This window comes from Acanthopagrus latus, chromosome 12 (genome assembly GCF_904848185.1).
Source record: "Acanthopagrus latus isolate v.2019 chromosome 12, fAcaLat1.1, whole genome shotgun sequence".
NCBI classification, from domain to species: Eukaryota; Metazoa; Chordata; class Actinopteri; order Spariformes; family Sparidae; genus Acanthopagrus; species Acanthopagrus latus.
This window is the reverse complement of record NC_051050.1, coordinates 17,749,228-17,762,405: the sequence shown is the minus strand read 5'-3', so window position 1 is coordinate 17,762,405 and position 13,178 is coordinate 17,749,228. Positions and strand designations below refer to the sequence as shown.

Below are 13,178 nucleotides of genomic sequence, written 5' to 3'. Positions count from 1 at the left end.
CAAAACATAACTGACTAAATACCTGCTGCCTCTTAAATGCAGCTGTATTTTCTTTAAGGAAATATTATTATTGCTGCTTTTAGACCAGCTATTGCTGTCATATAAAAAAGAGATATAACAGATTCTGTCACCTTACTGACATTTACAGTATTTCCTTATGGCGACTGTCTGTTTTAATAAAGTTCTTTAACTTGGGGAAACAGCGCCCCTCTGGGTTCTAGCGGCTAGTACGTGTTACTCAATCTGTGTGATGGAAAAGGGTATTACACTTCTACAATCGAGATAAAAGGTGAAAAGCAGCTAGGTTTAGTTGTCATAATTTATTAAAGAAGTTAAAGATGTTAACTATCTAAATACACATAGATTTGCGGTCACGCACACGTCAATATGTTCATCAAATATCAAACTGCGACATTAACTTTGAAGAAGGCCTCTCTTAAAACTGACTTCAGGCTTCAGCAACTTTTAACTGTAACAGTTAGCCGGCGAGCTAACTTGCTAGCGGCTAACCAACCGCTAGTCAACTATCAAACAGTGGTACAGTGGGACATGACTATCACCTGGATGCTCATCAGTTAACCCCCATGAAACGCAGCTCAGTGGGTGCCGACATCAAGGAAGGTGAGTCAAATAACACCCTCTGTGTCTGTCTTTGCCTTCTGCTGTTCTCACTGGTGCTGAAAAGTTAAATGTGTGTAGCCTGTGTGATTATCTTTCATTCGGCTGCCTGTGTTACAGGGGTTGTTTGGTTTATTGTAATATCACCAGTATGTGGTTTGTGGTACGTCCCTGTGGGGGAAAAAACAGCATAGACCAGCATCAAAACACAACATTATGCTGGTCTTGCTAGCGACTGGTCAACCAGAATATGTGTTTTGGTGCTGGTTTTGGTGCTGGACTATGTTGGTTTTTCCAGCAGGGGTGTGTTGTAGCCTGTGCGGTCTAGTCCATACTTTGGATTTGCTTCAACCTTGTTTTGTCTCTAAGTGGTGTTGCATATTGCATAAGTAGCTTGAATAAGTAACTAGAACACACACAGGACTAGCTTACATATTACCACAGAGTAGACTTGTGTAATCAGAGTTCATTTAGTATGTTGATATGTTTAACTTAATTCAAGTCTGTCTTGGTACAACCCTCACGTGACTAGCACGGCATTCAACAATCATGTGTTTGTTTAAAATATTCAACTTACAGTTTCAAACTGTTAATCTTGATATGGTTGTTCGGTCTGGCCCTGTGTCCTGGCCAAAAAGCTGCACTTGAACACACTGCGAAGACTACAGCTAATTACCTTGTACAATACCACACCATTCAGAAAGATTGGGGTAGTCTCTTGGTACATCCCAGTTCCCTTATTTGACATTTTCTCGCTCCTTGCTTGAACTGGAAGTTGCTCTGGTCCACCATCAATGAGACTGACCCCATTGAGCCTAGAAGCCCTCAACAAGGGCTGACTACAGCAGACAACTATAGGCCCACAGAGGCTCCTCAACGACCCTAACATTGTCCAACCCTCCGCCTGGCATGTCACGGCCCTTACAGTGACCAATAACTCTATCATTGTACATACAGACATGTGGCTGTTGTCATGAAATAGACACGAATGTTTATGAGCATGATGCTTTCTCCATTTAATGCTGACAAAAAATATGGCATTTGTTCCTTCATCTTATTCCACAGTATAATGATGCTGGACAGCCCTTTGTAGGAATCAAACCAGCATGTGCTTTGTCTGTGGTTTACACACCCGACCCATGCTGTCTATAGTGGTGTGTTTTAATGTATATTTATATATGTGTGTCTGTAGACCTGGGGGGTTGGGAGGAAGAACAGGGTTGTGCTCTGTAGGTGGGGCCTGTCTAGGTGGAGTGGGGGGTTGCTTTGGTCTGCTCTTTGTGTGTGAATGTGTCGTGACCTTTTCACTCCAGGAATTATTTTTTCTAATTAGAATGTCATCTGACATTGAGTCTGATGTAAACATCCTGTTAGTTGTTTAAATAATGTGCTGTAGATTTGCCTGGAATGCGAGTCATCTTTAACTGCATTATTGTTTGAGACATCCTATATATGCAGTATATATAGATCAAAGGGTTCTGTATGCTTTGTCCTTGCATTTGTGTGCTGTGTGTCGTATATTATTCGCCGCCTGTGTGTGTGTGTGTTTGTGTGTGTGCTCGTATGTCCATGTATTCCTGCACACGTGCCTTCATGCATGCAAGTGGGGACGCACACACAAAGTCCTCGTCTGTGCCGGTAGACACAAAGCCAGACCCCCCATCCCCCTCTTCCTCTTCCCTGGGGGGGAGATAAGACAGTCTGTCTATCTGCATGCTCCCAGCAGGAGGGGGGCTGGGGCCCCGGGATGGGAGGTTATAGAGGTGGCGGGGTGGGGACAGTCTAGCCGTGTTTACAGGCTGGATGTGCCGGTTGGGGGTTTAAAAGCAGGGGACAGTCACTTCTGGCATTCTTATGCTTATTTAGCCCCAGTATGGCCTGCAGTCATGTTTATACTAACCTCAATGAATCACAGAAAGAAATCACACTCACAGTACATGCAGTGGTTAAAACTGCGTGTGCACACTCAAAGTATTTATGTCAGACTGTCTTTGATCCCAATTACAAATAACAGGCTCTCTTTTTCCTTATTTAGATGCTGTATTAGCCCCTGTAATCAAAGTGAGCAGAATGAGGCAAAAATACGGCTTGCTGTTTGTCATTAAAACATGTTTAAAGTCACTGCATTTTCATTGTGTTAAATTTTGAGCCTGCATCGATCATGCACAAGACTGTTTGTCAGCGTGCCGTTTGAAGTTGTGAGTTCAGACACCGGCACTCATTCATCTCCATATCATCTGCTGTTGTGCCACCACATGTTTGCACACCGAGTGTAGAAAAACATGGATGCAGCATCTTTGATAAGTTCCTGAGGAAATGTTTTTAAGCATAAGGTTTGTTTTGTTTCACTCCACCATCTCTGCCAGTAATTGGAGCCAGAGTAACAAAATTTGGTCAACAGAGAGCAAGCCTCTTTTATTTGGTGGCTGCAGTCAAACAATGGAATCGTCGGAAATCACCTCATTACGATAGAGTGTGGCCAGGATGACATTAGTGAAGGCTTACCCCAAAGTTTGCAGCGACCTGGCTCCCTTGACAAGAAACCCATGGGATTTTTCCTTTGAATTATTGCAGAATCCGTGACCACTCACTTGGGTTTACTACAGTATTGCATGATACCAAAAATGTCATTGATCTCTGCCCTCATTTTGTTCTCAGTTACACACCTGCAAAGGTTTATGGTTGCATCTTGAACGGTTGTGATGCTGTTGTGCTGACAAAAGCTGTCCACAGACAAAAATATGAAAACCTGGCAGAGTACTCAAAATGGCAGGATGCGAGGCTTATCATTATGGTGGGTTTTAAACAAGCCCCCAGGAACAGCGCCAGGCTTTGAAGCCAATTTCATAGTGGCCAAACTGTGTAATTACACGTCATGTGATGCACTGAGGCCCAGAAAGGCTTTTACATTGTGAAAGAAGCTGCTGTAAAACAATGGATACAATATTTTAACGTGTTACAGCCCCTGCAAAAAGACTAATTTCAGTGTCATGATTTGAGTCATTTGGTCCAGTGACATTTGGAAAGTCTAAAAGAGATGCTGGACTAAATCATTTCGTCAACATTTCAGTCAGCCGGGCACTAAACTGGAAGTTAATTGTGTTGCTTGTCTGATCTGCAAGTTCCATGATTAGCCACAGCAATATGATGTCTGGTTACAAGTTGATTCTGTTTCAACTTTTTAATTGCAGCAGACTTTGGTTTCTTTTTTGGCACCCCCTGTGGTCCGCACTGCTGAAGATTAAAACACACCACCCTCACTCAGATGAATGGGATGATTGGTGTTTTTGACACAATGCCTGATCATCATCCTGGGCAGTATTAAATCCAAGATGCAGGGCTGGTGCGTCTGCACAATACTGTTGGGAGAAACTTTTTTGGCATGTGGAGATTAAAAATGGATAAAACTTTGCAAAAGAAAAGGTTAGGTTCACTTGTCATTTTCAGTGTGAATGTTGCTACTTAGAGGTTATTGTTGCTTCCAGTGCAGTAAATGGGAGTTTGCGTCTGACTACAGTCAGACTATGTAGATAATCACTGCCAGTTAGGATGTTTCTGCTGGGAGAAAACAGACGTTCTCCTCCTGTCTTCTCAAAGGTTAAATTTTCATCAAATGTGTCACCCCTAGGATGAAACCGACCTCATACAATATCAAAAAATCATTGTTAATTTAAGCAGCTGTAGCATCTTTCTGGCAGCCTTCAGCCTCCCGCAATATTGATTTTGATGTCTGTAGAGCTGCTAAAGTTATACGTGTTTGCCAAAGCTCAAATAGGTAAACAACCCTATCCAGCTCAATAATTGATTTATTGTGGTTTATTTAAGCATTCTTAGTATTTTCAGCAGTGTGCTCTTTCATTTATGGATAAAAGAGAATTAATCTCAATTTGATATTTTTTTAATAGATACTGCTCCAAAAATCTGTCTTTTGATTCTCAAGTACTTTACTTCTGTAGGTTTTAAAGGCTCAAATCTGACTGGAGCTTTGTCTTTTGATTAAATGATCATTGTTTGAATGTCCATATTCTTCCTCAGACACCCCTGTTTTATATTTTACGCCCTCAACAGCCCCTACACACACATCACATCACATTAAATCATCACATACAGCTCCCCCTCCGATGCCCCTTTTCTTTCTGTATATTTATACAAGCAGTATGTGCGTATTATTGCGATGATAAATCAAGAGAAATGTCAGTGAACACACAGAACATGCCCTATGAAATATGATTGATAGGTGCAATATCAGCATGAGACAAGCTTGAGACGTCTACAGTATCCTTTCCCTTTTCTTTTTCAATTACGTTACACAAGAAGAGCCATTTCCTTGCCTTCCTCTTGATTATGAATTGTGCCGTCCTCTGTCCTATTGGGCCATGCTCCCAGAGGCCAAAAACCCCCACAGAGGAACAATGTTGATGTCAGACTTCACTGACAGAGAGCTGACTTTAATAAAGCAATGGGAAATTCATTTTCAAAGGACGGAAGCAGCGTGCGGAGACAAGACGACTCTTCAAGTACGAGGCTGACGGCACGGCGATGCGTACGAGGCAGGATGCACCAGAGATGGCCTGTTCACGCACACGAGCGCACAGATATGTGTGTACAAACACTGATGTCATAAACTGGACTGTCTCTGTGAAAGTACAAAACGTCCTGTTGCAGTATCACGGGGAGAACTTTGCAACATGGGGCTGTATGAGCAGCTGATTGGGAGCTGGCATGCCTTCTTTCCAGCAGGAGGGTAACGGACAAGGTCGAGGGCTAACCCACCACATTACCGCTGCTCCAGTCACAGTTTGGTGTGAGGTGACAAACGCCTCAATGTGGATTACAGCATTTCTGGCATTTTACAACCAGGTTAGCACTACAGCGGTAACACAGACCTCAGTCGAAGGCCAAACTGTTGAGTTGCATTTCATTTTTGATCGGCAAAATGTCTGTGAGAAAAGGAAGGGCAAATTTGAATACGTGATAACTTGAGATGAATGTTTGGAGTGGAGATCTGTCGGGTTTGTTGGTCTCTGTGTTTATGTGTGTGTCTGCGTGTAATGCAGACTTTGTAAGATTCCTGTGTGGGACCGGAGTAAATGAGGGCTGTGGAATGTGAGTGGAGGGTAATCATGGCAGACCTACAGGAGTAACCAGATACCGACTGCCAGACTTCAGAGGAGCGGGAATCCCTCCACGCCGACACACCACCTCCTGCAGGAGACACTTTGGCTGGGACGGAAAAACTTCCCCCCACTCCTTTAACCCTAACCTGGCCCTTAGTGTCCAGCCTCCCACCGTGACTCCAAACATCGTATTTTTTGTCAGCATGTCATTATTTGTGTCTTAACTACCTCTAAAATGCACGTGGTTGCATTGATAGCCGATTTATTGATGTTGCTGTTTGTAATTGAAACAGACTGCGGTTATTTTTGAAAAATTATTACTTGTCATGCTTAAAGTGCTAATTCCAGCCAGTACGTTCTGAGGATTTGCTGCCTTTACTATACTGAATGTCTAAGGATTCCAGACTAAACAAGACCTTTTTAAAGACATATCCTCGGACCATTAGGAAGTTCTGATACATATTTCTTTCACAATTTTCTGGATCTTTCCCTGGATCTCAAAACAATCAATGAAATAATAATTGCTGCCCTACACTACACTTTTAAAAGCTGACAAATAGCTTTTAAAAGTGCTCATTGCAAATTGCATCATGTGATTAAAGCACAAACTGGATGGTAAACAGTACTACTTCATATTATGACATTCATTTTAAGAAGTGATCAACTGATTCGGTTTTGGGTCAACTCACCCAAAATCCAGAACTTTCCCGGTTCATGTCAGGGATGTTCTTGAAATCTTTAAACTTTTATTAAATCCAAGAGACCTGAAAAATCTTATAGCATTTGGTAAACCAACTGCTTATTTTTCACTTGATTTGAAATTTGGAATGAACATCCCAGAAACCCTAATAATACTTGGCAGCACATGGTCATTGAAATAGTTGGTCCAGAATAGTTACAGTAATCAAGTAATTGCCAGTAAATCACATGTATCCAAGGAAAAATCTTTCATTTTCAAAAATCCATCTCCACTACTTTTCACTTTAGTATTTGTCATAATCTACATTTCACCAAGCTTAAAAGGCTAGTCGGTAAATACAAACACAGAAACACACAGGAACACACACGCATGTGATGCAAAGGAAATGGTTGATCTTTATCATACTTTGTGGATCAGACCGTGACCCTGCTGTCTTCCTCCTCAAAACATCCTGTCTGACCAGAGAGGGAGAGGGAGAGAGATACAAACAAGATAGAGCAGATGATGTTATTTACAATAGCAAAGAGAAACACAAAATCTGACAAACCACCAGAAATAGTACTGGCTCTAATTGCTGAAAAACATCCTGTCCTTGCCTTGCCTTGCAACTTTCCACTTTGCCATGCATCTAATTATTATTCATAAAAAACATTGTTAATGTAATCAAAATTACTCAAAAGTCTCCCAATTCCAGAGAACAGTTTATGCACAGTTCTGAAAAAGTGCTTATTTTGGCAACAAAAGAATGTATATTAGCAGAAATACAGAAAGACCACTTTCTCTAATTAATTCTGCGCCAATTTCATGGTTACTTTTCTACAGTTAACATAAGGAAATGTCATGACATTCAATTTATCACCTCCTGCTGTGGCGATCTAGAAATGCTTAACTGGCACTTTCATGCCAATTAAGCAACTGCAGGAAAAGAAAAAAAAATCACTAATAGACTCCAATATCCTCTACTAATAAAGTAGAGTAAGGTGTTTTAGAGTAAAAAAAATACTCATGGAGAATTAATCCCAAAGGAAAATGTCTGACACAAGCAAGAAGACATTCAAGCACATACGTACAGAATGTATATTCATCCACATATATGTGCCTGGACGTGTGCACGGACACATACACACTGTAGTTTGGACTCTCTGTACGATGTTGTACAATAGACCCTGGGGCCTTGTTATTTGAAAACCAAGATCAAAGCAATAGTGCTGATCCAGGCTATAGAATAAGGTGAATGACATAAAGAGAGATAACTATAACTTCTGCTTTTACTCCTATTATCTTCTTGCTCAGTGCCAGAGGAACATAAGCTTAAGTCTTGACTGAGAGCTCAGTTAAGATCCAGTTTCTCTTGTGTTACTGACTCAGTTATCATCTGCTCAGACTACAACAACAATACCAACTTACCTTTGTGGTTTCCATGCTGGAAGACATATTCAGCTTTTCACTTTCAACCCACTACAGTTGAGTTGAATAGATTTTCTTTGGTGCCGCTTACATCATTGAAACGTTTCTAAAACGACTTCTAAGGTGAAATCAAGCCACACTTGGCCCAGGCAACTTGTGGAAACTCTGACCCTGACACAAGCGTGTCATGTCAATCAGCATTCACGAGAAACATGAAAAACCAGCCAAATTAGTAATATTTAACATAATATTAAGGTTTTTATAATGGTAGGCTATATTCATAGTGTCATTTAATACATTGAATTCAAATGGATCGAACAATACTGTTCTGTTAGCCAGCATATGTGGCCATTGCATCTTGGCACCAGGTTGTGTTTCTCCAAAAGTTGATTCTGTGTTTTTCTATCGGTTTGTGGTCTGCACTCTCTTAGCCTAAATGCACAACCCACACTCAGATTCTATATGATTTGGGTTGAACTAGGCCTATCACTGGCTCCTACTGGCCTGTTGCACTATGGGTTGTTGGTAGTTGTTTTAGTTGCGAGGCTCGTGAGTTTATTCAACCCCATGTATACTGTGCCGTATACAGTTTTTTTTTTTTTGCATCAACAGAGGAATTTAATTCTTAGTGAATGAAGACACCGCAGGAAAAAGAAGGTGTTTTGAAAAGGGAGGTTCTGTAGTTAGTATGAACAAACCCTTTTAGTAACCTACATCAACGGTTTGGGTTGTTGATAAAGAGAGTTCAGAGCAATGAATCTGTTGAAGAGAGCCCCGAAGGAGTACTCAAAACAAAAATCTTTAAGATCTAATGAGTGATCAATGCCCTGCAATGTGCATCACCTCTCAGTCTCTCTCTCTCTCTCTCTCTCTCTCTCTCTCTCTCTCTCTCTCTCAGTCTCTCTCTCTCTCTCTCTCTCTCTCTCTCTCTCTCTCTCTCTCTCCAACCTCTTTTATATATTATCTCTCCAACACAACTTCACCCTTCTCTCCTTCGCCTCCCCTTCTGTCTCCTCTCCTCCCTGAGTGGTCTCTTCCTGTTGCCTTTTGCTAAGCACGAGCCAACAACACTGACGTACTTCCATGTTATAGCGGGTGAGCTGTACTCTCCAAACAAACATGCTGAGGCTGAGAGAGACACACTGGCAGCAATAAGATCAAGATAGAGAGAGAGAAAAAAACGTTATCACCAGGGAGAGACTGTTAGTTAAAACGAGATACTGGAGAAAGAAAAAGTCCTGACAGTTTGATTCAGTTGTGCTGTATGCACTGTGCTGCCCAGACAGCAGATAGATATTTGGAAAGATATTACGCTATCATCATTTTTTCCCTTTGAGGTTCTTATATGAAATGGTTGGAAAATTTTTGAGTCTTACACTTCTGTATAAATGTACTGCTGCTTTAAAGATCTAGTGTGTACTATTGAGGGGCAGAAATGTAAAATAATATGCATAATTATGTGATGTGAATAATCACCTGAAACCAAAAACTGTCATGCTTTCATTACCTTAATATGACCCTTTTTTATCTATAGAGGAAGTAGGTCCACTTTTACCGTGTCCGCCATGTTGCACCAACATGTTTGTACATGAGCCCAGAGCAGACAAACAAAGGGGAGGGTGATTGCCACTCAGTTCTACATGCTGAACCTCAATTTCCACATCAACCAGTGCTTTATTAAAATTTTTCCCTTGATAAAGGAGCAGGATTAATCTTTTGCTAGTAGATTTAGCTGAAATTTGAAAGTCATCGTCCTTTTTACATCATCCATGGGTGTTATGTTTCCACCTGGGTCCGTTCATTAGTTGGTTGGTTGGGTAGCGCCATTAAACTTGGATGGCGGATGCGTTGTGGCTCGGAATAGACCCCATTAGCTTTTGGTGCCGATTTGGATGAAGGGAAGGATCCAAAAAATGTTGTCACTTTTTTTAACATAGCGTCTAATCTATCTTGAAGTGTGGCAGAATCTGACAGTACTTTCAAAAGTTCACGTGAAATGTTGTCTCACACTTAAGTGTTTAGTTATTTTTGGTCTCCTTTTGAACAGCATATTGACAAACACCTCACTCTAGATTGCCTTGGTCACACTTAATGGAGCGAATCATACGTGAGCAACTGGGTGCTCTTTCATCTTGAGCCATTTTTTTCTCTCTATTACACATCACTCTGTGGCTTGTGCAGCGATGCCTGGTATTGAATGGTACTGAATGAAAATGTTAGAGAGAGAGAGAGAGAGACGGAGGGAGAGAGACTTTAGTTGAAGTGACGCAGACGCTGGCTTTCATCCAGTACCTGCCATCATTCATCTGGGCAACAGGGGTTATTGAGAACAATCACAGGCGGAGAGAGAAGTGTGCTGACAAGCTTTATATGCGTGATGATGTGTAGGTCTCCCTCTGCAAAGAGCCTGAGAAAATGTTTTTCATTCCAGCTTTGTGCCACTGTTACTCACCGCAAGCTCTCGCATTACAGGAAAGTAGACGTTTTTATTCGAAAGCCAAATAAGATAAATACATAGGTCGGCTGAGAAAAGCAAAACATTAACGCATCAAATGGTGTTGGCAGCAGGAGAACTGAAATATGTCTATCCTAGTGGAGGGCCGTGGAGAGGAATCAATACTTTGCAGATGTTATAAACTTCTAGTTATAACACTCTAGTTAGAAATCACTTTCATATCAATATTCAATCAAATAACTCTGCGTTTGATTTAAATTACTTGCGTTTTGAACAAGTGTTGGAAGGCATCTTCGACTGCCTCCCCTGTTTGAGCTATAGACTAAACATGTGTGCGCGCCAAGATGAAATTGATATTGATCCTTATCCTCTAACTCCCAGTAAGACAACAAACAAGCAGTGGCCTGTCAGAGTATTTCAAGCAAATCGATAGCTTAATTTCTCACTTGACAAATAGGTGAAAATGGTGACATCAACTGCAGATGTGATGTCGCTTGCGTCCACATAATCTCTTTTAAGAAATCTAGGTCATTTCTTAACATTTTGTGCTTCCTTGTTGACCTGGTAATTCTTTGTTGTAAGAGAGATGCAACGCTAGTTGTTGACCTTGTTGTGTGCTGCTCCATGTTTAGTCTGAGAGCAAAATACTGGAGGAGTTGATGGATGATGGCGACCAAGTAGTAACATAAACTGTGGCAAAGCACACAAGACACAGCTCCAACTATCACCCAGTGTTTGTTTTTTGACTTGTAATCATTGAAGAACAGTTTTTATAGAAGCTCTGGTTTGTTAGTTCTGTTATTATTCTGTTAACTAAGTAGGATTTAGAAAGAAATAGATGTTTGAAGAGTTGGAGCAATTGCTCAGTTCTTTAGTGAAAGAAACAAAATACTCATAAATGATTTTCCAGCTTCTTAACCCAGCCTTACCCAGGGTCACATAAACAGGATTTAGTGGCTCCGGTTGGGGAGTAATTTTCTCCTGTTTCTACCATCCTGGCACTCAGTAACTGTTTGATGGATTTCTTGAAAGGTTTGTGTAGATATTCATGTTCCCCAGATCCTACTGTCTTTACGTATCTCCTGACTTGTATCTAGTACCACCAGCAGGTCACAGTTTTCACTTATTTTGAGAATTATCATTGTAACATCAAGTATTGGCACATTTTGCACAGACATTTGTGGTTTCCAGATGATGTGTTCTACTAACTGGCTGTCATTCTTTCCGAATTTCACTCAGTTAATTTTGATCTCAGGAGTATTATTTGTTTTATTCACATTTTAGATTTGTTTCCAGTGAGATATAATCAGGTTTAGAGTGATTTTCTTTACCCCTGACTGTTCCTCTAGTTGCCATGAAATTTGTCGCAGATGTTCATATTTCCCTCAGGATGAATCGTAATAACTTCGGGTGACTTCTAACAGTTTGATTCATGATGAAACACTTGCCAGACTAATGACATACATATCAGCCTCTGCTTTTCTACGTTAATAAACATGCTAACATGGTAATCGAAGCATAAGCATGTAAACATTGTGGGTGTGTTAGCATTGTGATATCAACATTTGGCTCAAGGCACCGCTGTGCACAAATACAGCCACAAAGAGCTGCCAAGTGTGGCTCTCAAATTAAATCATGGAGAATCTAGGGCTGCATATCGAACTCTGATACTTTTCTGGCAGCGACAGAATTGCCTCAATACTATTGAGTATCAAAAAATGTCTTGTCATTCAGTGCCAAAGTTTAATGCCTAAGGAGTTAATCTCACCGGCAGTAGTGAGCCAATAAGCATGCAGCATGCTTGTTGTGCCAAGATCTAATAGTGCTGGTGATTGGCTGTCTCGAGGCAAGCAGGAAAAACACCAGGCGACGCCAAGAAACAGGGCTCACCACGTGTATGTGTAATGTAATATTTGGGAAAACTGATTTCATAACATTGGTACTGTAAAAAAGTTGAGAATCAGCAAACCATATTACCATGTGAAGATTTTCTTCTGTGTTGTTTGATGTTCTTTTACATGTTTCTAGATTAGATTCAGCCTGTACAAAAACAATTTTCTTCCATTTCTCAGGGGAGTCAAAACCTGATGATTGGTTGTCTCGAGGTTGCATAATGATGAGCCATTCCCAGCTTCCCTACAGCGGCCGTCATCAGCGTGTTTTTGCTTTACGCTCAGTTCACAATAAATAACATCCTGTGGTGTCTCTCTCCCTCTCTCAAAGGTCCAATGACATGACAGACACTCTTAAGCCATTTTCAATTATGAACTCTGGGCAATGTCAAGGTCCTGACACTATCTGGAGACACATTCTCACCCACTATAAAATGCTCTGTTTGGTTTAGGGTGTTGGTGTCTTGATAGAGCATGCAGGAGAATAAGCGGTACTCTTTCATAATGATGACTGTTTTTGCTTTGATATTATATACAGTGTATGTCGACAGGTAATGGGATAAAGTCCTCTCATCATAAACAAACAGTCTAAATAAGCATGAGATGCTTTCGGTATATAGAAAAGAGTGAGCTGGACAAGATTTAGATAGAGAGGATAAAAGTCTGTATGGATGAAATCTCTTTGTAATGGAGTCAGAATCATTTGAGATAGTAAGAGCACAATTTGTAGTATGACGCTGGTTGTAAACGAACCTTTGAAGCCGATGACGTCTGAAGCACACAGCATGAAAACTTAAACAGCAGAGGCAGACATGGTGAGATTAGTGAGCAGTGTTGATGAGAATCCACTCTTGGCTTGATTCTGTCTCTCACTCTCAGCAGCTCACACACACACACACACACACACACACACACACACACACACACACACACACACACACACACACACTCACAGAAAATCCTGTTCATGTAATGAAATCCCCTTTTGT

At 41.0% G+C, this 13,178-nt stretch overlaps 1 long non-coding RNA gene across 3 annotated transcripts in view; it reads left to right on the top strand.

The window, feature by feature from the left end:
- The first annotated feature begins 282 nt into the window (after window positions 1-282).
- LOC119029728 overlaps window positions 283-13,178 on the top strand; it is a 73,291-nt gene continuing 60,395 nt past the window's right edge. For all 3 annotated transcript variants that reach the window (XR_005078063.1, XR_005078061.1, XR_005078062.1), the window contains exon 1: window positions 283-621. This is a non-coding gene — a long non-coding RNA (uncharacterized LOC119029728). The remainder of the gene's footprint in view (window positions 622-13,178) is intronic.